Source organism: Mizuhopecten yessoensis, unplaced genomic scaffold (genome assembly GCF_002113885.1).
Source record: "Mizuhopecten yessoensis strain PY_sf001 unplaced genomic scaffold, ASM211388v2 scaffold5061, whole genome shotgun sequence".
NCBI lineage: Eukaryota > Metazoa > Mollusca > Bivalvia > Pectinida > Pectinidae > Mizuhopecten > Mizuhopecten yessoensis.
The window spans coordinates 169,206-191,653 of NW_018405860.1; the positions used below are offsets into that span (position 1 = coordinate 169,206).

The following is a 22,448-nucleotide window of genomic DNA, read 5'->3' on the forward strand; positions in this document are numbered from 1 at the left end:
TATAGGAGAGATACAACACAGTCACATGACAGGGAGACTGGACAGACTACAGCATCACTGACAGGGATACTGGACACACAAAATATAGGAGAGATACAACACAGTCACATGACAGGGAGACTGGACAGACTACAGCATCACTGACAGGGATACTGGACACACATGTTATAGGAGAGACTGGATAGACTTCAACATCACTGACAGAGATACAGGACACACAAGTTATAGGAGAGATACAACACAGTCACATGACAGGGAGACTGGACAGACTACAGCATCACTGACAGGGATACAGGACACACATGTTATAGGAGAGACTGGACAGACTACAGCATCACTGACAGGGATACTGAACACACAAAATATAGGAGAGATACAACACAGTCACATGACAGGGAGACTGGACAGACTACAGCATCACTGACAGGGATACTGGACACACATGTCATAGCAGGGATACACTACACAAGTCTGTAAATCTGTATATTATACTGTACATTGACTAGGGAAGCCCCATTACCATAAGGTTGTGTGTATACCTTACAGTGAATGTGAGGGGGGAAAATTCACCATAAGGTTGTAAGTGTGTATACCTTACAGTAAATGTGTGGAGGGAAACTTCACCATAAGGTCGTGTGTATACCTTACAGTGAATGTGGGGAGGGAAACTTCACCATAAGGTTGTAAGTGTGTATACCTTACAGTGAATATGTGGAGGGAAACTTTACCATAAGGTTGTGTATATACCTTACAGTGAATGTGGGGAGGGAAACTTAACCACAAGGTTGTGTGTATACCTTACAGTGAATGTGGGGAGGGAAACTAAACCGTAAGGTTGTGTGTATACCTTACAGTGAATGTGGGGAGGGAAACTTCACCATAAGGTTGTAAGTCTGTATACCTTACAGTGAATGTGAGGTGGGAAACTTCACCATAAGGTTGTAAGTGTGTATACCTTACAGTGTGTCGGGAGGGAAACTTCACCATAAGGTTATGTGTATACCTTACAGTGAATGTGGAGAGGGAAACTTCACCATAAGGTTGTGTGTATACCTTACAGTGAATGTGAAGAGGGAAACTTCACCATAAGGTTGTAAGTGTGTATACCTTACAGTGTGTTTTGGGAGGGAAACTTCACCATAAGGTCGTGTGTATACCTTACAGTGAATGTGTGGAGGGAAACTTTACCATAAGGTTGTAAGTGTGTATACCTTACAGTAAATGTGTGGAGGGAAACTTCACCATACGGTCGTGTGTATACCTTACAGTGTGTTGGGAGGGAAACTTCACCATAAGGTTATGTGTATACCTTACAGTGAATGTGAGGAGGGAAACTTCCCCATAAGGTTGTAAGTGTGTATACCTTACAGTGTGTTTTGGGAGGGAAACTTCACCATAAGGTTGTAAGTGTGTATACCTTACAGTGAATGTGTGGAGGGAAACTTTACCATAAGGTTGTAAGTGTGTATACCTTACAGTGAATGTGGGGAGGGGAACTTTACCATAAGGTTGTAAGTGTGTATACCTTACAGTGTGTGTGGGGAGGGAAACTCCACCATAAGGTCGTGTGTATACCTTACAGTAAATGTGTGGAGGGAAACTAAACCATAAGGTTGTGTGTATACCTTACAGTGAATGTGGGGAGGGAAACTTCACCATAAGGTTGTAAGTGTGTATACCTTACAGTGAATGTGGGGAGGGGAACTTTACCATAAGGTTGAAATGTTGTGACTGGTCAGCTGTTGCTCTGATTACCTATGACAGGTAAACACCTAAGGTACTACAACTCAACATCAAGATGTTGGGCACTACAGATCACGTTCCTGTGATGAGAGCAGATTGATGCTGGAGTGATTATGATGACTGTTGTCCATTCATAGTTTGGTCATTGTCTGTGTGTAGAATTGGATTATAAGTATAATCTTCTGTTACCTGGATATAGAAGTAAGCATTTGGTTGGTTTTATTACAGATAAAGTCTAATTTTATTTTGATATTAATTAATAGAATTCTGAGAGAGGGAGATTTCAAAACTTGATGTTAACATTTTTTTGGGAAATGGTTTTATCAGTAGAGCAGGTTTAGGATGTGAATTTTGATTAGTTTATTTTTATAGAATTTATAAAGTTTATAAAAATAACCATCATTATGCGTGTTTAGAATAACAAAAGATATGTCCTTCCTGCTATATATGTGTTATCACAGTAATGATGTCAAAACATCCTGCTTGAAGGGAAGCTAACTGAAGTAAAAGTCTCCAGGGTGTATTCCAGTTTCTCTATATTTAACCCGAGGAGAAGATTTCCTGACACTATTCCAGGCTAGGTAGCCCTAACTTCCCTAACAGTACAGTGTATGTCCTGGTGTACAGAAGTAGTATTGTTTCCCCAAACACTTGAAATCGTCTGGCCATGTGGGCCTTTATCGGTGGCCAAGTCTGCAACAAAAGAGGTTTAGGTCATCATTATCAGGCCCTGATGGAGGGGCCCCTGTACTGATAGCTTTGTTCCTACTCTACAGGTTGTTGTTGGGTACACCTGATGCTCCGGCAGCTGGCACATTATACTGCACATCATGTACAGCAGGTCACAATCGGCTGGTCAGGTTACACACTTGTATTTTGTTCTAGTTACTTCAGTCTCTTTGTCGGTTTTACAGTAATGCTGTTTGGTATGAAAAACTTTCTATCTTTTCTAGAGTTATGTTGCCAAATATGACTTGGTAGTCTGATCTGTAGAGGGTTAATCCTCTTGCAGTTCATAGGTCGAGAGAGGTAGAGAGAGAGAGAGGTAGAGAGAGAGAGAGGTAGAGAGGAAGAGAGGTAGAGAGAGAGAGAGGTAGAGAGAGAGAGAGAGAGGTAGAGAGAGAGACAGAGGTAGAGAGAGAGAGGTAGAGAGAGGTAGAGAGAGAGAGAGAGGTAGAGAGAGGTAGAGAGAGACAGAGATAGAGAGAGAGAGAGAGGTAGAGAGAGGTAGAGAGAGACAGAGGTAGAGAGAGAGAGAGGTAGAGAGAATGAGAGGTAGAGAGAGACAGAGGTAGAGAGAGAGAGAGAGAAAGAGAGAGAGAGAGATCACTTATTGTTTCAATAGAAACACTTTCGAACAGCTCAGTTGTCATGGTAACGAAATGGAGGCCTCTGATTGGTCGAAAATGGAGGCCTCTGATTGGTAGAAATTTAGCTGTTGTCTGATTCTGCCCAAAATTGGTACATAGGGGTTTTCAGGGATTCCGAACACAATGGTAACAGTTTCGAAAAGCTCAGTTGCCATGGTAACAAAATGGAGTCCTCTTATTGGTTGAAATTTAGCTGTTTTAGTCCCTAAGTCCAACAGGGGTTGTTTTGGGACTTCTGTAACGGTCATCCGTTACAATTAGTACTAGTTTTTCTGTATTTTTGTGACTAGGCAATGATGTCACTGTTTATTTTTCTGTGTTTTTGGGACAAGGCAGACTAGTACTGGAATTATGTCACTTGTTATTTTTCTGTGTTTTTGTAACTAGGCATACTGTAGTACTGGAATTACATGTATGTCACTGTTTATTTTTCTGTATTTTTGTGACTATGCAGGCTGTAATACTGGACTGATGTCACTCTATTTTTCTGTGTTTTTGTGACTAGGCAGGCTGTAATACTGGACTGATGTCACTCTATTTTTCTGTGTTTTTGTGACTAGGCAGACTAGTACTGGACTGATGTTACTGTCTATTTCTCTGTGTTTTTGTGACTAGGCAGACTAGTACTGAACTGATGTCACTGTTTATTTTTCTGTATTTTTGTGACTAGGCAGACTATATAAGTCCTGGATTGGTGTCATTGTTCATTTCATCAGATCCAATATTGTGTTGTACTATCAGATGTAAATCTTTGATATAAGTATAAAGCCTGAGGGAAATGATCACAAGTCATTGGATTAGACCCAGTTTGTAGCTTTGCCCTGTGGAGGTTTCCTCTCTCTACTATATGTAATGGTATATAGACCCTAATGTGAGATGGTTCATTGGGCTCAGTCCTTTGTTATCAAATTGAAACAAATGTCATTTTAGTTTTAAATGAAGACTTTTTTTCTATATAGAATTCATTTCTTTGATGAGAATAAAAATGCAGCATCAGAAGTAACATATAAAAGACTTGTTTACTGATGTTGATGTTTAACCTTGAGGTTAAATACACTCCCTGACGTTTGAAGTAGAGCTTTTAATTGTAGAGGAGGACATGACGATTTCTTGTGAAGTTATTGATCCACGGGGAGGAAAGGTTATTGGAACCATATTAGCACTGACTGAGTCATATTTCTGGTATCTTATCCATCTATAAAACCTGCTACTGTAATTCAGCAATACTTAAATATTTATATGTATAATTATTAATGCTTCAACTTTAACTGATGCTCAATTTTATTACTGTAAGCTCAAACTGTATACTTTCAACTCAAACTTAATTGCTACTGTAAACTCAAACTCAAACAAGTTACTGTAAACTCATACTAAAACCAATTACTGTAAACTGGTACTAAAACTAGTTACTTTAAACTCATACTAAAACTAATTACTGTAAACTGGTACTAAAACTAGTTACTGTAAACTCATACTAAAACCAATTACTGTAAACTGATACTAAAACCAATTACTGTAAACTTGTGCTAAAACCAATTGTTGTAAACTGGTACTAAACCAATTACTGTAAACTGGTACTAAAACCAATTACTGTAAACTGGTACTAAAACTAATAACTGTAAACTCATACTAAAACCAATTACTGTGAACTCATACTGAAACCAATTACTGTAAACTGGTATAAAATTAATTACTGTAAACTGGTACTAAAACCAATTACTGTTAACTCGTACTAAAACCAATTGCTGTAAACTGGTACTAAAACCAATTACTGTAAACTCGTACTAAAACCTATTATTGTAAACTCGTACTAAAACCAATTACTGTAAACTCATACTTAAACCAATTACTGTAAACTCGTACAAAAAACCCAATTACTGTAGACTTGTACTAAAACCAATTACTGTAAACTGGTACTAAAACCAATTACTGTAAACTCGTACTTACACCAATTACTGTAAACTCGTACTTAAACCAATTACTGTAAACTGGTACTAAAACCAATTACTGTAAACTGGTACTTAAACCAATGACTGTAAACTCGTACTAAAACCTATTACTGTAAACTCGTACTAAAACCAACTATTGTAAACTCGTATTAAAACCAATTATTGTCAACTCGTACTAAAACCAATTACTGTAAACTCGTACTAAAACCAATTACTGCAAACTCATGCTCAAACTCATTACTGTAAATTCAAACTCATTACTGTAAAATCGTACTCAAATCTATTACTGTTAACTTATATTCACACTCATTATTGTAAATTCAAACTTATACCTGTTAACTCATATTAAAACTCACTAAACTCTTACTTCAACTCATTACTTTAAACTCAAACTTAATACTGTAAACTCAAACTCATTTCTGTTAACTACTGTAAACTGAAAACTAATACTGTAATCTCTTACTTATGGGCTGATTGGTCGAGTGGTTAACACTTCGGCCTTCCATGCAGGCGGCCGGGGTTCGATTCCCGATAGGCGTCATACGCATGGAATATTCAGAAAACTGACCACACAACTCCAACAACCCAGGTGGAGTATATATTGGTCTGGGGTTGATGTTGTGGTATCTTTGCTGTTGCATTCAAGTAAGGTGGCACTATAAATGATACCATTGGGAGTAAGGTCCCACTACAAACAGAACACAATACATCTCCAGCACACACGCAGGCATACACACATAGGGAGATACTAGTCAGGTGGCATAGGACTAGTAGTAAGCGCCTGATAAGGCAGCTCTTGCGAATTCCTCAAAATTGTAATGATTAATGTTATATGCTAATTGTATTGATTGTATAAATTGTATATCTATGTACTGTAAAGCGCTTTAGAGTGGCTTAGGTTAGCTAGATAGGGCGCTATATCAAATGTATATTATTATTACTTAGACTCATTATTGTAAGGTCAAACTCAAACTCATTACTTTAAACTCATACTCAATCATATGACAGTAACATTCCGTAAGTATTGCAGTGCAGTCACCGTATTAGATATGAAAGCTTATGTATTGTTGGGTCAAAATTGACCTAAAACAATATTTATTTGTACAGTGATATTAAAAACATTACTGGTATATGTACATAGTTGATATATATCTGTCATTGTACAGAGATAGTTCAAATATTGTTACTAGGGATGCCAGACACTGGTACATATTTGCTTCAGTCATTTTGGGGCTGTCATGTGTGTGATTGAAGTATGACTGTGAGTGATGAGGCCCTGGTGTAGGGGCTGGAGGAACTGTCAGTCCCTACAGACCATGTACTGGTGATTACATGGTCCAGTCCTGGGGCAGTTTAACTCATGCACCCAACACATATGCACCTTGTAAAACACATTACTGCTGTAAGCTATAGCTGGTCTATAGTGACACAAAATCAAGGTGGTAGCTAATCTTAAGTGATACAAAATCTAGGTGAAACAGCAATATTAAGATTTTGACCAACTGTTTCATTATGGCCTTCAGGTAGAGATATCTTCCTATTTGAGATTTATTCTTGGTGTTTGCCATTTGGCCATGAAATGACCTTGTGATGAATTAAGTTTTTGATGAAAACCAACCTTTAACATCTCAAGTAGGTAAATATGTATACTATAATTAGGTCTCCAATATACCTGGTATTTAAGGTACTGTAATTAAGGTCTCAGTTATAATTTACTTACCTGGTATTGTAATTGGCCCATTATTGTTCACTTTTAAGAATAAAGTATCATTTCAATGCTGTTGCAATATATATATATATATATATATATACATAAGGTCATGTCATGTGACAAAAGCATATCTGTATAAGCAGGTGTAATAAATAGTAAGAGTCTACCGATAGCTATATGTGTACCATACACAGACTATAACGAAATCTACAGGTGACTAGCAGTACCCAACAAACAGCCACACCACAAAGTTAACCATTTCCTTGACCATTCTGCTTGACCATTGATCATGACCTCCAAGATTATATGATGACCAATGATGACCTGAGGACTGCAGGCTATAATATTGGTCAAGAGTCCGGTATGGTCAGTGGTGATTTGAAGGGTAATGATCAGTTGTACAGTATAGCTGTGGGCAGTTTGTCTCACTCTGCTAACAGGATAACATCTCTATAGCACCAGTATACCTCGACAGCTGGCCAGGTATGTCCACAGATACAACTGTTACACACTGGGCTGGTATGTCCAGAGTAATATTGTGTTACACATTTTAAGGATTGTGTCACAGAGTAACGGTTATCTTGTGTTTTCTCTCACTATATTCTTCCTCCCTGTACTTTGGGAATTTCCAAACACTGACTTATATCTAGCTGTGACTTTACCGTCATCCAACCTTTGGGATTTAAACGGAAACCTTGGATTGTAAAGCTTGTTCATTATTTCCTGAATTAAAGGTAAGTTCATCATGTGAAACTTTCCTACAAGAGTAATACATTGACATTTACATACAGTGATATTTTCTAGAGTACCATCAGTGAATGGTACTGCAGTAAGGAATACTTTATGTACGTTACATGTAATGATGTCATCATATCAGTCAGCTGACACAATTATGTCTTAAATATCAATCATTGTCACATTGACCAACCACATAAAAATTGTTTAGGTCCCTCAGCTGACTCAGAGTAAAAACAGAAGCAATGTTATTGTAGGATTATTTATTTTGACTTATCTCTGTGATAAATTTACGACCCAAAACTTACATAAAAACATTAGGTGAGGTTATGATATTTTTATAACCATTGAATGCCACCATACAGATATTTCAATCAAATTCCAACTATGTATAATTATTGCCAGTAATTTTCCATTAAATTTTATTAGAATAAATTAGTTTAGATTAAAGTATGATTTGCTTCCCTTAATTTGTTTATAAATAAGATTTGTGATATTGAGGGCCTAGAGCCTGCAGTTTATGTAATATGACTGTACTATGTTACCATTGATTTATTTCCTGTTGGGCAGTGCTTCCTGTAAAGACCTATGTTAGTTCTATAAATCTATAGGTATATTCAGAGGAGTAAGAATGTTTGTGACAGCTGTGGTACAGGTATGGCCAAGTTCTTAACTGTTGGGGACAGGCATGGGGGTAAACTTAGGCTGGTGTTTACAGTCTCGTCCAAAAGCTGTGATTTTATCTATACTTCGCAGGACCTTGTTGTGATCCACTTGGGTTATCTGCAGTAAAATTGGTTGCCATTGGTCTATATCTTAGATTAGTTGGATAAGGAAAGTAAGACAATCTGCTATACCTACTTTCAAGATTGTATTTTAAACAACTGAATGTAGCGTTACATATTCACAATGGTTTTCATAGGCGATGTGAATGTAATGGTCGTTATTTCTAGTATATAATCTTGTTTAAATGTTCTTTTCACAAGATATTTCAGTGTGTGATTGTCTTTCCTGTTTAACATGAAAATCAATCTTATGAAATGCCAGTCATTTGCCACAGAATTGTTTAGTATTGGTGGACGTTTCAGTTTTTAGTTTAAAATTAATATATTCAAAAAATGTATGCTTAATACTAGTTACGGTGATTTCCAAACCTTGTTCTTGACGTAAATCAATTTGTAATAAACTTTTTATTGCAGTCTGATTATAGGTTATTTCCCCTGAAAAACTGAGGCTTGATCATAAGGCATGAAAACCAGACATAGAAAGTCACAATAAAATCTGAGTGTACGAATCAGTTAACATAAATATTTCTCTTTAATAGGCTTCATTAAATATTTTATTCAGATTTAGTTAATTTGATACAAGTTTAAAAGTATTGATACAATTCAAGCCTATTACCAAATTTAATCAATATTCATTGCAATCCTTCAAATGGTATAGCTAGTCCAAAAGAGAGTTTAAATAGGCCATCAAAAGGGTCGAAATTAAAATAAGGATGTTTTTCCAAATAAAAGGTTTTAAAGTAAATCATACTCTGAATATATACTGTATCAGACAATTCATTGGATGGTATTTCAGATGTTTATAAACATCTGAATACTATCAAATAAATTGTCTGATACCATTAATCTAGGATACCATGATACCATTAATCTAGGGTACCATTAATCTAGGATACCATTAATCTAGGGTACCATTAATCTAGGATACCATTAATCTCTGATACCATTAATCTAGAGTACCATGATACCATCTAGGTAGGGTACCATTAATCTAGGATACCATGATACCATTAATCTAGGGTACCATTAATCTAGGATACCATTAATCTATAGGATACTATTAATCTAGGTTACCATTAATCTAGAATACCATGATACTATTAATCTAGGGTACCATTAATCTAGAATACCATGATACTATTTTTTTCAATTTCAAAGTATTTTATTGACAATACATATATAATACAAACATATAAGTTAACATTAAAGGAGATATTTGAACAGTATTGACGAAAGAATAAGACAACAGGCTTTGCCTATATCAGTCTTCTTCTAATTCCGGTAGATATGTACAATGCTTAAATATATAAAATGTTGTGATTCGTTTCCTCTCACCCTCATGCACACCCACACCCACACCAGCTTATGTCTAATACTCGTTATTGATACTATTAATCTAGGGTACCATTAATCTAGGATACCATTAATCTAGGGTACCATTAATCTAGGATACCATGATACCATTAATCTAGGATACCATTAATCTAGGATACCATGATACCATTAATCTAGGATACCATTAATCTAGGATACCATGATACCATTTATCTTGGATACTATTAATCTAGGATACCATGATACCATTAATCTAGGATACCATTAATCTAGGATACCATGATACCATTAATCTAGGATACCATTAATCTAGAGTACCATTAATCTAGGATACCATGATACCATTAATCTAGGGTACCATTAATCTAGAGTACCATTAATCTCGGATACCATTAATCTAGAGTACCATTAATCTAGGATACCATGATTCCATTAATCTAGAGTACCATTAATCTAGAGTACCATTAATCTCGGATACCATTAATCTAGGGTACCATTAATCTAGAGTACCATTAATCTCGGATACCATTAATCTAGGATACCATTAATCTAGGATACCATGATACCATTAATCTAGGATACCATGATACCATTTATCTTGGATACTATTAATCTAGGATACCATTAATCTAGGGTACCAACATCTAAGGGTTATCCTGGTAAAACATGTATTGTTTATGTACTCGACTTTTGTGTACTGAAACAATGTTTTACCAAATAAATCTATCTATACCCACAATTCTAGGATCTATGATACGGCTAATCTAGGATCTAGGATACAGCTAATCCTGGATGCCTGCATGGCTCCTGTAAACAGATACTAGCTGTGAGTGTGTGACTACACCCTACAGTGCTGAGCTGCCCGGCTGTGATAGCATCATGCAGCCACATCATGTTTATGTGGTGGACATAGATTTACCTGTTGTTTTATATCATCCACCTTTGTCTGATCAGTGCTGGGGTGTAACTGGGATGATAACTGGTCTGATTCATCACAGGATACCTAGGGTACTTACACACCTTACCATAGTGTTCAACAGTCTGTCGTGATAAAGGAAAGTGTATTCTATAGACTTAGCATTGTAATGATAAGTTCTGGACAAATACCGTAATAAGTTTTCATAGAACTTCCAGAGAACATATTGTGACATTGTGAGGATTTTACCAAATGCTGTGTACATGGTGCTAAACTGTACTAGGTAAGTACATACTCTCACTTCAGTGTACTCATAGGTTCCTATATGATAAATGTGATGATGCTTGGTGCCTTTGATCTTGGCTGGAGTTGGGGATTTCCTTGACAGGTGTGTGTTTGAAGTGACTCCACACCTGTCTGGAAGTGCGTTTACCTGTCTACATTTTAGTACCTACAGACCCTGTCTATGAAGGCTGTGCCTTGAGATATTTGTTGTCATGTACAGTTCAGTCCCATCTATATAAGGATCATGTTTGGAAATGTGCATAGCCATCGACTTCTACATAATCTCCTTATATAATTATATACATTCATCCTTAAGCACATACCATTTTAAGGAATATATGAAGCAGGTCTTAATGGAAAGTTGATCAGTCACATGCATACAGGTGGTCTTTATAGACAGAAATTTGTTAAATCTGTTGTGGTATTTTTTTTAAAAATCTGTTGTAGTGTTTTTTGGTAGAGTCGTTTGTGGTGACCTATTGTTGACGTATTTAGGACTGCATGTCTGTCGTCTTGTTGTCATTGTGTGATAGTGATGGTGATAACATAAAGCCGATGTTTATCTTGTTGGCCTTTCATCACCTTCTCTGCCCACTACCCCTACTCCCCTGGACGATAGGGTTAATCCCCGATGGCTGGGTTAGGATGGGGATTGTGGGGTAAACAGTGTGAATGATAAGGTACCTACCAACATCACACAGGGGGATTGTCTGGAGGGTGACACCTATACTGATAGTGTATCTGTCTAATGGCACGAGTCTCAAGTCACAATCCTCTATCTCAAGTACACACATTCCTGGGAGAGTTTAATTGTATCCTGATATTTACTGACAATCTTTAAACTTTGAAATTAGTTTTACTGCCATAAATATGTAATTGCTGAGATTTGAAAATGGGGACATTCATGTTAGTTTTATAGCCATCATTTTATGTATTTATCGTGATCACTGGTGACCAGTGAGTTCACTGAGAATGTCCAGCTAAAGATCGAGGGATCCTGGGCTAGAGTGTCCAGCTGTAGAGTTTAAGGGTCTGGGATAAGATCCACATTTGCTCAGCATGAATTTTGCCTTTAGCATGTTCTAATTACAAATATGGTATATGCTGCATACTAATATTTTCTCTTAATAAATAGGAAGAATGAAATGACCAAAGTTAAACTATGGCAAATATCTCAAGGCATGAAGCATTTTGAAATGCAATCAAAATTAGACCGAAAGTTTCCTTGAACAACTTGCACAGTGAAGTGTACTATGAAATTTGGTTAAAATAACTAGAATGTGCAATAGAGAGTTAATAAAGTATGACAACAGGTACATTTCTCCTCATTACAATTTAATCATTTTGGGTGTACTCCATTGTCACTTTGTCTAATGAAAGGAATAAAGTCATATTTTCTCGAAAAAAAATGTCTTTTTCACATTTCATGGTTCAATTAATGGATTGCAAATTTTACTATGAGAGGCTTAAATAATTGGGTATTGATGATCATGCCTGGGTAATGTCTCCCTAACAAAGCCAATGTTTGTAGTGATGGGGAGGCTCAGCCAGACCACTTAATGTGTAATTAGCTGTGAATAGGCTGTGAATGAGAAGTGATAAGTTTTAATGTACAAACTGATATAGTGTATATTTTCAGTATAATTAAACTGGGCATGGCCAAGCCTTATCAGTACAGCAAGTCTCTCAGTATGGTTAGCTTGGCACAAGGGCACCCAATGTTCAAGTACATATTGTAGGATTTCATGCTTAAAGCTGTCATTAACTTGTCATTCTATAGAATTTGTTATAACTTTAATTTCTGGAAAAAAATCTCAGAATGTAACTTAAATTAATTTTAAGCTTGTCAATTGTAGACTAAGTAGTTCCTTCTCACCGAGAGGATGGTGAAGCATTCAATGTTAGCTAGTCATCAGGTATGTACATACAATTAACATAGGGTCCAAGTCACCTGATGTATGGAGTTTTATGTTGGGGACAGGAATTTTCCTGTGAGAAATCTAGCCAAAGGTTGTAGAGGGGATTGTGTCCACAAATAGTAAATTGACGATTGACAATTTATTTAAACCTGTAAAGATTGGAGTGACATGTATACACCATATAGGTTACCCTATTGACGATTTACAACGACATCCAAGGATTATATTTCCTCAGTGTGTTAATGGCTAACTGGTCATAGTCCTATCACAAGTGTTCTTGAGAACATACAGAGTTGGAACACACTGAACATTGAAGTGCTCGTTTGTATACATCAGAAGGGAACTGCTTTTATAACATTACCATATCTTATAACACCAATGCCATTCTAGACTTATAACAAAACTTAATTCTCCTACATATGTTAAAAGGGTTTAAATCAAACTTAAGAGAGGAGGTGTGGTAAGAGCAGAGAGAGGTGCTGAGGTTATCCCTTTGTGGGTACGTTACAAACTGTTTTTACTAGATCTAGTTGTAATTTGGTGTAGGTTCCACCATTTGTGGTTCCACCAATGACAAGTGGCTGTGTTTTTCACAGTTCCATTATGTATATAGCCAGTGTTGGTATTGACATGTCTAGCCAGTGTTGGTATTGACATGTATAGCCAGTGTTGGTTCCACTATGTATAGCCAGTGTTGGTATTGACATGTCTAGCCAGTGTTGGTATTGACATGTCTAGCCAGTGTTGGTATTAACATATATAGCCAGTGTTGGTATTGACATGTCTAGCCAGTGTTGGTATTGACATGTATAGCCAGTGTTGGTATTGACATATAGAGCCAGTGTTGGTATTGACATATATAGCCAGTGTTGTTATTGACATGTATAGCCAGCCAGTCAGTGTTGGTATTTACATGTATAGCCAGTGTTGGTATTGACATATATAGACAGTGTTGGTATTGACATATATAGCCAGTGTTGTTATTGACATGTATAGCCAGCCAGTCAGTGTTGGTATTTACATGTATAGCCAGTGTTGGTATTGACATATATAGACAGTGTTGGTATTGACATATATAGCCAGTGTTGTTATTGACATGTATAGCCAGCCAGTCAGTGTTGGTATTGACATGTATAGCCAGTGTTGGTTCCACTATGTATAGCCAGTGTTGGTATTGACCTGCCTAGCCAGTGTTGGTATTGACATGTCTAGCCAGTGTTGGTATTGACATTTCTAGCCAGTGTTGGTATTAACATATATAGCCAGTGTTGGTATGGACATGTCTAGCCAGTGTTGGTATTGACATGTATAGCCGGTGTTGGTTCCACTATGTATAGCCAGTGTTGGTATTGACCTGCCTAGCCAGTGTTGGTATTGACATGTCTAGCCAGTGTTGGTATTAACATATATAGCCAGTGTTGGTATTGACATATATAGCCAGTGTTGGTATTGACATGTATAGCCAGCCAGTCAGTGTTGGTATTGACATGTATAGCCAGTGTTGGTATTGACATGTATAGCCTGTGTTGGTATTGACATATATAGCCAGTGTTAAGGTTGGTTCCATCATGTATAGCCAGTGTTGGGATTGACATGTATAGCCAGTGTTGGTTACATTATGTATAGCCAGTGTTGGTATTGACACGTATAGCCAGCCAGTCAGTGTTGGTATTTACATGAATAGCCAGTGTTGGTATTGACATGTATAGTCAGTGTTGGTATTGACATGTATAGCCAGAGTTGGTATTGACATGTATAGCCAGTGTTAGCATTGACATGTATAGCCAGTGTTGGTATTCACATGTATAGCCAGTGTTGGTTCCATCATGTATAGCCAGTGTTGGTATTGACATATATAGCCAGTGTTAACGTTGGTTCCATCATGTATAGCCAGTGTTGGTATTGACATGTATAGCCAGTGTTGGTATTGACATGTATAGCCAGTGTTGGTTCCATTATGTATAGCCAGTGTTGGTTCCATCATGTATAGCCAGTGTTGGTATTGACATGTATAGCCAGTGTTGGTATTGACATGTGCCGTTTCATTGTATAAATGAAATCTCTTCATGGTAGGTACAATGAAAGACTGATAATTAATGACTGCTTTCAGGAATTGCTTGACTGTGCACGTGCTGGCCGAGACATCAAGGTGTTAGGGTATGTGGCTGTACCTTGGTGTAGTAAAATACAATATTGTAGTATGTTTATGTTAAAGTGTACTAAAGGCCACGTAGTGATGTATAGTAATTCTCTATAGAGAAAAAATAAATCAATGTAGATGACGTTAATTGGATCATGGAAATCTGGCTAGGAGGCATTCATCACTGTTAAATTGATTAAGAGTAGGGGGTGGGGTCGTTGTTCTGATTCGAATTATAATACTTTGATTTCAGTAATCTTACATAAGAATTAGCATGATAAATTGATATAATGACATATGAGTCAGGAAGAACTCTTCACCAAAACTCTGTAGAATGTATGGTTGGGAGGTAACGGTGATCCATGTATATGTCTGGTGGAGATATTAAACACAATAGTAGAAGGTTCTGTTGATGTAAAATATAAACAACCAACTTTAATCATGATAGATTGATAAGAATTCCTCTGTCAATAACTGTGAGGTCAGAAACAATGGAGAGAGTGCCAAGTGACAGATTGTATCATGTTTAAGGTGACAAGTACCAAAACTAGACAAAGTAAGACTGGGTACAACTTAATCATGCTAACAACATGATCATATTACATGACTTTTCTATTATTTTGTTGAGTGTTTGTTTTAAACTTTCCTGTCAGGGAAACAATTAGTTTGTCAGTTTCATGTTAACATTCTAAATCTACATTAAACACGACAGTTTTAGCTTTAACTTCCTGCTATGTTTTGTAGTGGTATAGCAAAACAGGTAAAAGTAAAAACTTACAGGTACACTGTACATTGTTTTACATCTTAAAGGATAAACTGGTATTTATAACTCGGTCAACTAGTGCGACCTTACAGGATAAACTTGTATTTATAACTCGGTCCACTAGTGCGATCTTACAGGATAAACTTGTAATTAGGACTCGGTCCACTAGTGCGATCTTACAGGATAACTTGTATTTATAACTCAGTCAATTAGTGCAATCTTACAGGATAAACTTGTATTTATAACTCGGTCAATTAGTGCAATCTTACAGGATAACTTGTATTTATAACTCAGTCAACTAGTGCAGTCTTACAGGATAAACTTGTATTTATAACTCAGTCCACTAGTGCAATCTTACAGGATAAACTTGTATTTATAACTCAGTCCACTAGTGCGATCTTACAGGATAAACTTGTATTTATAACTCAGTCAACTAGTGCAATCTTACAGGATAAACTTGTATTTATAACTCGGTCAATTAGTGCAATCTTACAGGATAAACTTGTATTTATAACTCGGTCCACTAGTGCGATCTTACAGGATAAACTTGTATTTATAACTCGGTCAACTAGTGCAATCTTACAGGATAAACTTGTAATTAGGACTCGGTCCACTAGTGCAATCTTACAGGAGACACTGGTATTTATAACTCAGTCAACTAGTGCGATCTTACAGGATAAACTTGTATTTATAACTCGGTCAACTAGGGCGACCTTACAGGATACACTGGTATTTATAACTAGGTCAACTAGTGCGACCTTACCGGATAAACTTGTATTTATAACTCGGTCCACTAGTGCGACCTTACAGGATAAACTTGTATTTATAACTCGGTCCACTAGTGCGACCTTACAGGATACACTGGTATTTATAACTCGGTCAACTAGTGCGACCTTACAGGATAAACTTGTATTTATAACTCGGTCAACTAGTGCAATCTTACAGGATAAACTGGTATTTATAACTCAGTCAACTAGTGCGACCTTACAGGATAAACTTGTAATTATAACTCGGTCCACTAGTGCGACCTTACAGGATACACTGGTATTTATAACTCAGTCAACTAGTGCGACCTTACAGGATAAACTTGTATTAACACTGATATTCTGCCTGTAGCTGTATTTTAGTCCACTTATAAGATTTACAAGTGTGAGATTAATACCAGGTTAGTGATTCAGGCCCATTTGGGCCTCTTATATTTTTATAACTTGGTTCACTAGTGCAATCCTGATCATACAGGGTTCAATTAATCAGAGCTATATTATAACTGTGTAAATCTGTGTTTCTGAGTCTGTAACATCCATACTGTAAATCACCCCACCTGCTGGCCACCTCCTGGTCATCACTGATTGCACACATACTTGAGGTTAGCTCCAGGTATATGTAGGCGGGGCCCATTAAGGCTTGAGACATTTGTGGTCAGAAAAATCTCTCTTGTCCTGACAGAAGACAAGGCCTTGCTGTTTATAGTGACAAAAACAGGAAAGGAAATGATATGTTACTATTAATGACTAATGGACTGGGAAGTAGTGTGAAAGGTATTGGTTTCTATTGGACATTTGTGTCTGCTGTTCTAGGGTTAAATAGATGGACAATGTCTATTATCCTGCTAGTATTGTCACCTATACGGTATAAACACTGGTGATGTTATAATGTTGGCTTACTGAATGCCTGCTTGTGTTGTGTCCATACATCATGCTGATATGTCAAAAGTGTTCATGTGATCATGAGATGTCTTTGCCTATTCTCTTCACAGAGCTCTTTTTGGCCTCATTACCAAAATGTTGTCTCAGGTAGGACTCAGAGCTGTAGTGTCTGTGTCTGATCATTGACACAGATACCAGCATGTCTCTCTGATTGGACTCCAGTTGTATTTCCTATCTCAATGAATTCTTAACAGAATGTCTTTCTAACTAAGCTGTATGTCCCAAGTTTCAATAACATATTACGAGAATGGTGTCCTGGACAGAACTCAACTTAAAAGCTGTAGGTCCGGTGTCTACATAACTTATACCCAGAATGGTTTCTTTGAAGCTGAAGGTCTCTTGTATCAATGATTTGTTACCAGAATAGTCCATCAGGTAGGCCTCCAAACCATAAGTCATCTCAAGTCTCGGTGTACTAAAGACACCTCTGTGGAGATCCAAACTAGAGTAGGCTGTGACTGCTAAAATGGTCTAAACAGATTCTTGGAACTTTCAAGAACCAGTTGAGTTCAGCTGGTATAAGTGAACTGTCATTTGATATAGGTACTAATTCTTCAGGGGCAACATTCAAGTTGAGATACTGAAATCCATGTCAGCCAACTTTCATTTTAGAAACAGCAGGAGTGACGACATTGCACAAGGGACCTTACATATATATAAGAAGGTTGATTGATGACTCTGGAGTACAAAGGACCAGAGCTGTCTGATCAAGGCCACTCCATTAGCTCAGGATCACAGAACCATTAATGAAGGTTAAATGAGATGGTTAATTATAATGCTAATCAAAAGTCACATTTGCTGATAAGAGCTTTAATTTGAAGGAGGATGCTAGGTTTACGCACTGGGCAGTCCAGTCTGGTGTAAAGTATTGGTATTGAGAATATCCATATCTGTACATATGCCTTGATAGGACATTCTAGATTTTATTTCTACGATACCCTCTCACACTTAGACAGGTAAAGGACAATGATGAGATGTAGTGGTTGTGGTTTCCTTGTAGGTATTTATATAAATTACAGTTATGTAACTGGTAAGTCAGGTCATCATCATCATCATCATTAACAGGTCGTCTATATATGTCTGGCTTAGCTTTGTAGGCAGCATGCAGTCAAGGAAATCTAAGATTAACATAAAATAATTTTAAAGTTTGAATTAAGTGCATCTCATCAATTAGAAATGGTGTTGAAAGTGTGTCTGGTGTATAGATCATGCCTTGTTGACAGATGGCTGTTGTCAGTTGATCAGTCTGTTGGTGTATCTAGTACATCAGGACATCCAGGGCTTATATTAATGTTATTGGATTCTTCAAAAAAGGCCAGTAAAATATCATTAATGTTTATAAACAAAACAGCCGATAGTTTAGTCATCTGACATCAGCTATTGTGTGCGTGTCTGCTACATATTTATATATATAGTTACTGATTAAGTCACACATCTCTAAATAGGTGGTTGTGCTGTTGATGACTTCATGAACTAGCTTTTAATGTCAAGTTGTTGAATTTCATATGAAGGTAAACAAGTGTTTTTGACTGACTTTAAATGTTATGATAATAATGAAATATGGTAGTAAATGTCGTGTGGCAGACAGTGTGTGTTGAGGGACCAGCAGACAGTGTGTGTTGAGGGACCAGCAGACAGTGTATATACCTGTGGTCACAAGATGTTGGGGTCGTTTGACTGCAGGGCTGTTTGACTGGTCAGTTATGGAAAATTTTACACCTGCAGTATATATATACATGTAATTGATGTGTGGTGCTTTATATGACATTGAGGAATCATAAGTCAGGCCAGATCTGACCCAAAGAAATACTGACCAAGACAGGAAATTAAGTATATCTTGTAAAAATGTAAATTCTTTGTCATTTAGAGAATTGACTATTTACTATGGATGTGAGTCTGGTCAATGAGTGAAGAAGATTGGGTTTCTGATACCCCGACACTGCATGCTGTTACAGGTGTATAGAAGTGTAACAATGTTTATATTAAGCCTTCCCTAGCCAGCCATTTTGTCACACAGGCCAACTTGGCAGTGTTCAATATTTAGTTATGAAAAAGAAAACCAATCACTGCATCAGATACACCAGTAATGTCATGTAGATACACGAACAATCACATAATCTGACATGTATTTACTATCACTGTCACGCTGAATGACATATGTCTTACTTAAACTCTTTCAAGATCAATTATATATGATAGGAAAGTAAAACTTCAAAGTACCGACAAGATCTTATTGGAGTTTTAAAAATGATCCCAAAGTTGATTACAAAATTTATGCACAGTCCTTTACATTTATATTGTTGTAGAAGTCTGGTGTTGAGGAGAGGTATAATCTGAACAAGAAAGCTCATTAAATAAATGGAAAGATTAATATTGAGTTTAAGTGTTAAATTGTGATCCCTTACACATAGCCCTATCCTAAAACCCCTTATACATAGCCCTATATTGAGTTAGTCCTTTATATTACACACACCCCTATATTGAGTAACTGTGACCCCTATGACCTATACATATGTGATCCCTTACTTTGGGTGGATGCAGAAATTACAGTTGTTATCGCACAATGAGGCGTGCAACTGTATTATTAACCCTATCATGTTACACAGTGGTCATGACTGCACTGACAGGTACTGTTATCTCTGGAATGAGGAAGTGGAGAGTGAGTTGTGTTTTCTCAACAATGAGCTCAACAAAAATGGGTATGAAGTAAATAGACCAATAGAAATCCATTGTTTTGTGAATTCATTCATTATGTGTTTGTTAGGGCTTCCTCCCCTCAGTTTGTTGGGTTGTTGGTTTTATGCAGTGCCATGTGATGAGTTATATATAAAGTATGAGTCACTGTGCTACACGTCCCAGGATCTATGTTAGGTAGTGACAGCTGGACAATTGTCTACAAACCTACACCACAACAGTTAATATTATTTATCAGGCTATGTAAATAGATTCAGGCTAGAAATTTCTGAAATGTTGTAATCTTTGATAGTTTGATATTTATAAATGTAGATTTTCATGACCTATGTGATCTTAGAAGAACACTGGGTTTATGCTAATCAGCTTTGTGACAGCTGGTTTAGGTGATATCTTTGTGAGGGCTTTATGTCTATATATTTTTTCTGAGTATCAAGTCCATCAGTATGAAATTCAATATACAAAATGTACAGGTCAATCAATATCATAACAGTTTTTGTTTTGTCATATTAATAGCAAATCTGAAATTAACGTCAAGCATGAAGGCTCCACAAATTATAATAGATGTGTCAGATTTTAGCAGAATTAGATGTCATCGCTTTCTGTGGCAGTAGTACATAATGTGTGAAATCATTGGAAGTGTTTAGTATGACATCACAGCTGAGGTATGGGCCTACATGAAGACATGTGTATAACTGTGAGGTGACCTCCTTGATAGGTCAAGTGACTTTTTGGTTGATTCATTTTCTGTCATGTTCTTTTGATGGATGGCAGTTATGTAAGCTTCATGCCTAAAGGTGGGCTATACAGAGTCACTGAGTGTGTGGCTGTTTCATGTTCAACTTTAATTTTTGCTTCCAAAGAAAAAGAATTTTATCTCAAATTTTCAAAAAGTTTTTTCAACGGTTCAATTTGAATTCTTGAACATTTTGTTTTGCTTTATGAAAAGAGTGTTGTAAAGATTATACGACTTGAGTAGGTCATGATGAAAACCTTATCTTATCCTGTAAGAGAACAATAGACTCAGAATGATTCAGAATGTAGATGTAATGTACAAATCTATTGTAAAGTATGTAGTGGTCTCTTCAGCAACATATAAAACAACAGATGACAAAATGCCAAACTATCAAACAACATATTACCTGGTGCTATACTATCAAACGACAGATAACCTGATGCTACACCATCAAACAACAGATTACCTGGTGCTACACTATCAAACAAACAGATTACCTGGTGCTACACCATAAAACAATGAATTTCCGGGTGCTACACCATCAAACAACAGATTACCTGGTGCTAGACACTATCAAACAACAGATTACCTGGTGCTAGACACTATCAAACAACAGATTACCTCATGCTACTCTATTAAACAATAAATTACCTGGTGCTACACTATCAAACCACAGAATACCTGGTGCTGTACTATTAAACAAACAGATTACCTGGTGCTAGATACTATCAAACAACAGATTACCTGGTGCTAGACACTATCAAACAACAGATTACCTGGTGCTACACCATAAAACAATAAATTACCTGGTGCTACACCATCAAACAACAGATTACCTGGTGCTACACTATCAAACAAACAGATTACCTGGTGCTAGACACTATCAAACAACAGATTACCTGGTTCACACTATCAAACAACAGATTAGCTGGTTCACACTATCAAACAACATATTACCTGGTGCTAGACACTATCAAACAAACAGATTACCTGGTGCTACACTATTAAACAATAAATTACCTGGTGCTACACTATCAAACAACAGATAACCTGGTGCTACACTATCAAACAAACAGATTACCTGGTGCTACACCATAAAACAATAAATTACCTGGTGCTACACTCTCAAACAACAGATAACCTGGTGCTATACTATCAAACAACAGATAACCTGGTGCTACACTATCAAACAACAGATTACCTGGTGCTAGACACTATCAAACCACAGATTACCTGGTGCTACACTATCAAACAACAGATAACCTGGTGCTACACTATCAAACAACAGATAACCTGGTGCTAGACACTATCAAACAACAGATTACCTGGTGCTACACTATTAAACAATAAATTACCTGGTGCTAGACACTATCAAACAACAGATTACCTGGTGCTACACTATCAAACAACATATTACCTGGTGCTAGACACTATCAAACGACAGATAACCTGGTGCTACACTATCAAACAACAGATAACCTGGTGCTAGACACTATCAAACCACAGATTACCTGATGCTACACTATCAAACAAACAGATTACCTGGTGCTACACTATCAAACAAACAGATTACCTGGTATTGCACAATGAAGTGACTTGTGAAAGATGCACTGTGTGTATTGAGATCAGAATCGATGATGAAGAGAAAATGAGGGTTGGAGGAC

The 22,448-nt window shown here is 36.9% G+C and overlaps 1 protein-coding gene across 11 annotated transcripts in view; it reads left to right on the plus strand.

The window, feature by feature from the left end:
* Positions 1–22,448, plus strand: part of LOC110450175 (SH3 and multiple ankyrin repeat domains protein 1-like) — a 134,702-nt gene that overhangs the window by 26,268 nt on the left and 85,986 nt on the right. For 6 of the 11 annotated variants that reach the window (XM_021497471.1, XM_021497460.1, XM_021497466.1 and 3 more), the window contains exon 1: positions 7,267–7,507. The exons of 3 other annotated variants lie outside the window; for them this stretch is intronic. The gene's annotated coding sequence lies outside the window, so the exon portion shown is untranslated. 2 more of the 11 variants (XM_021497465.1, XM_021497461.1) reach the window with 2 other exon arrangements.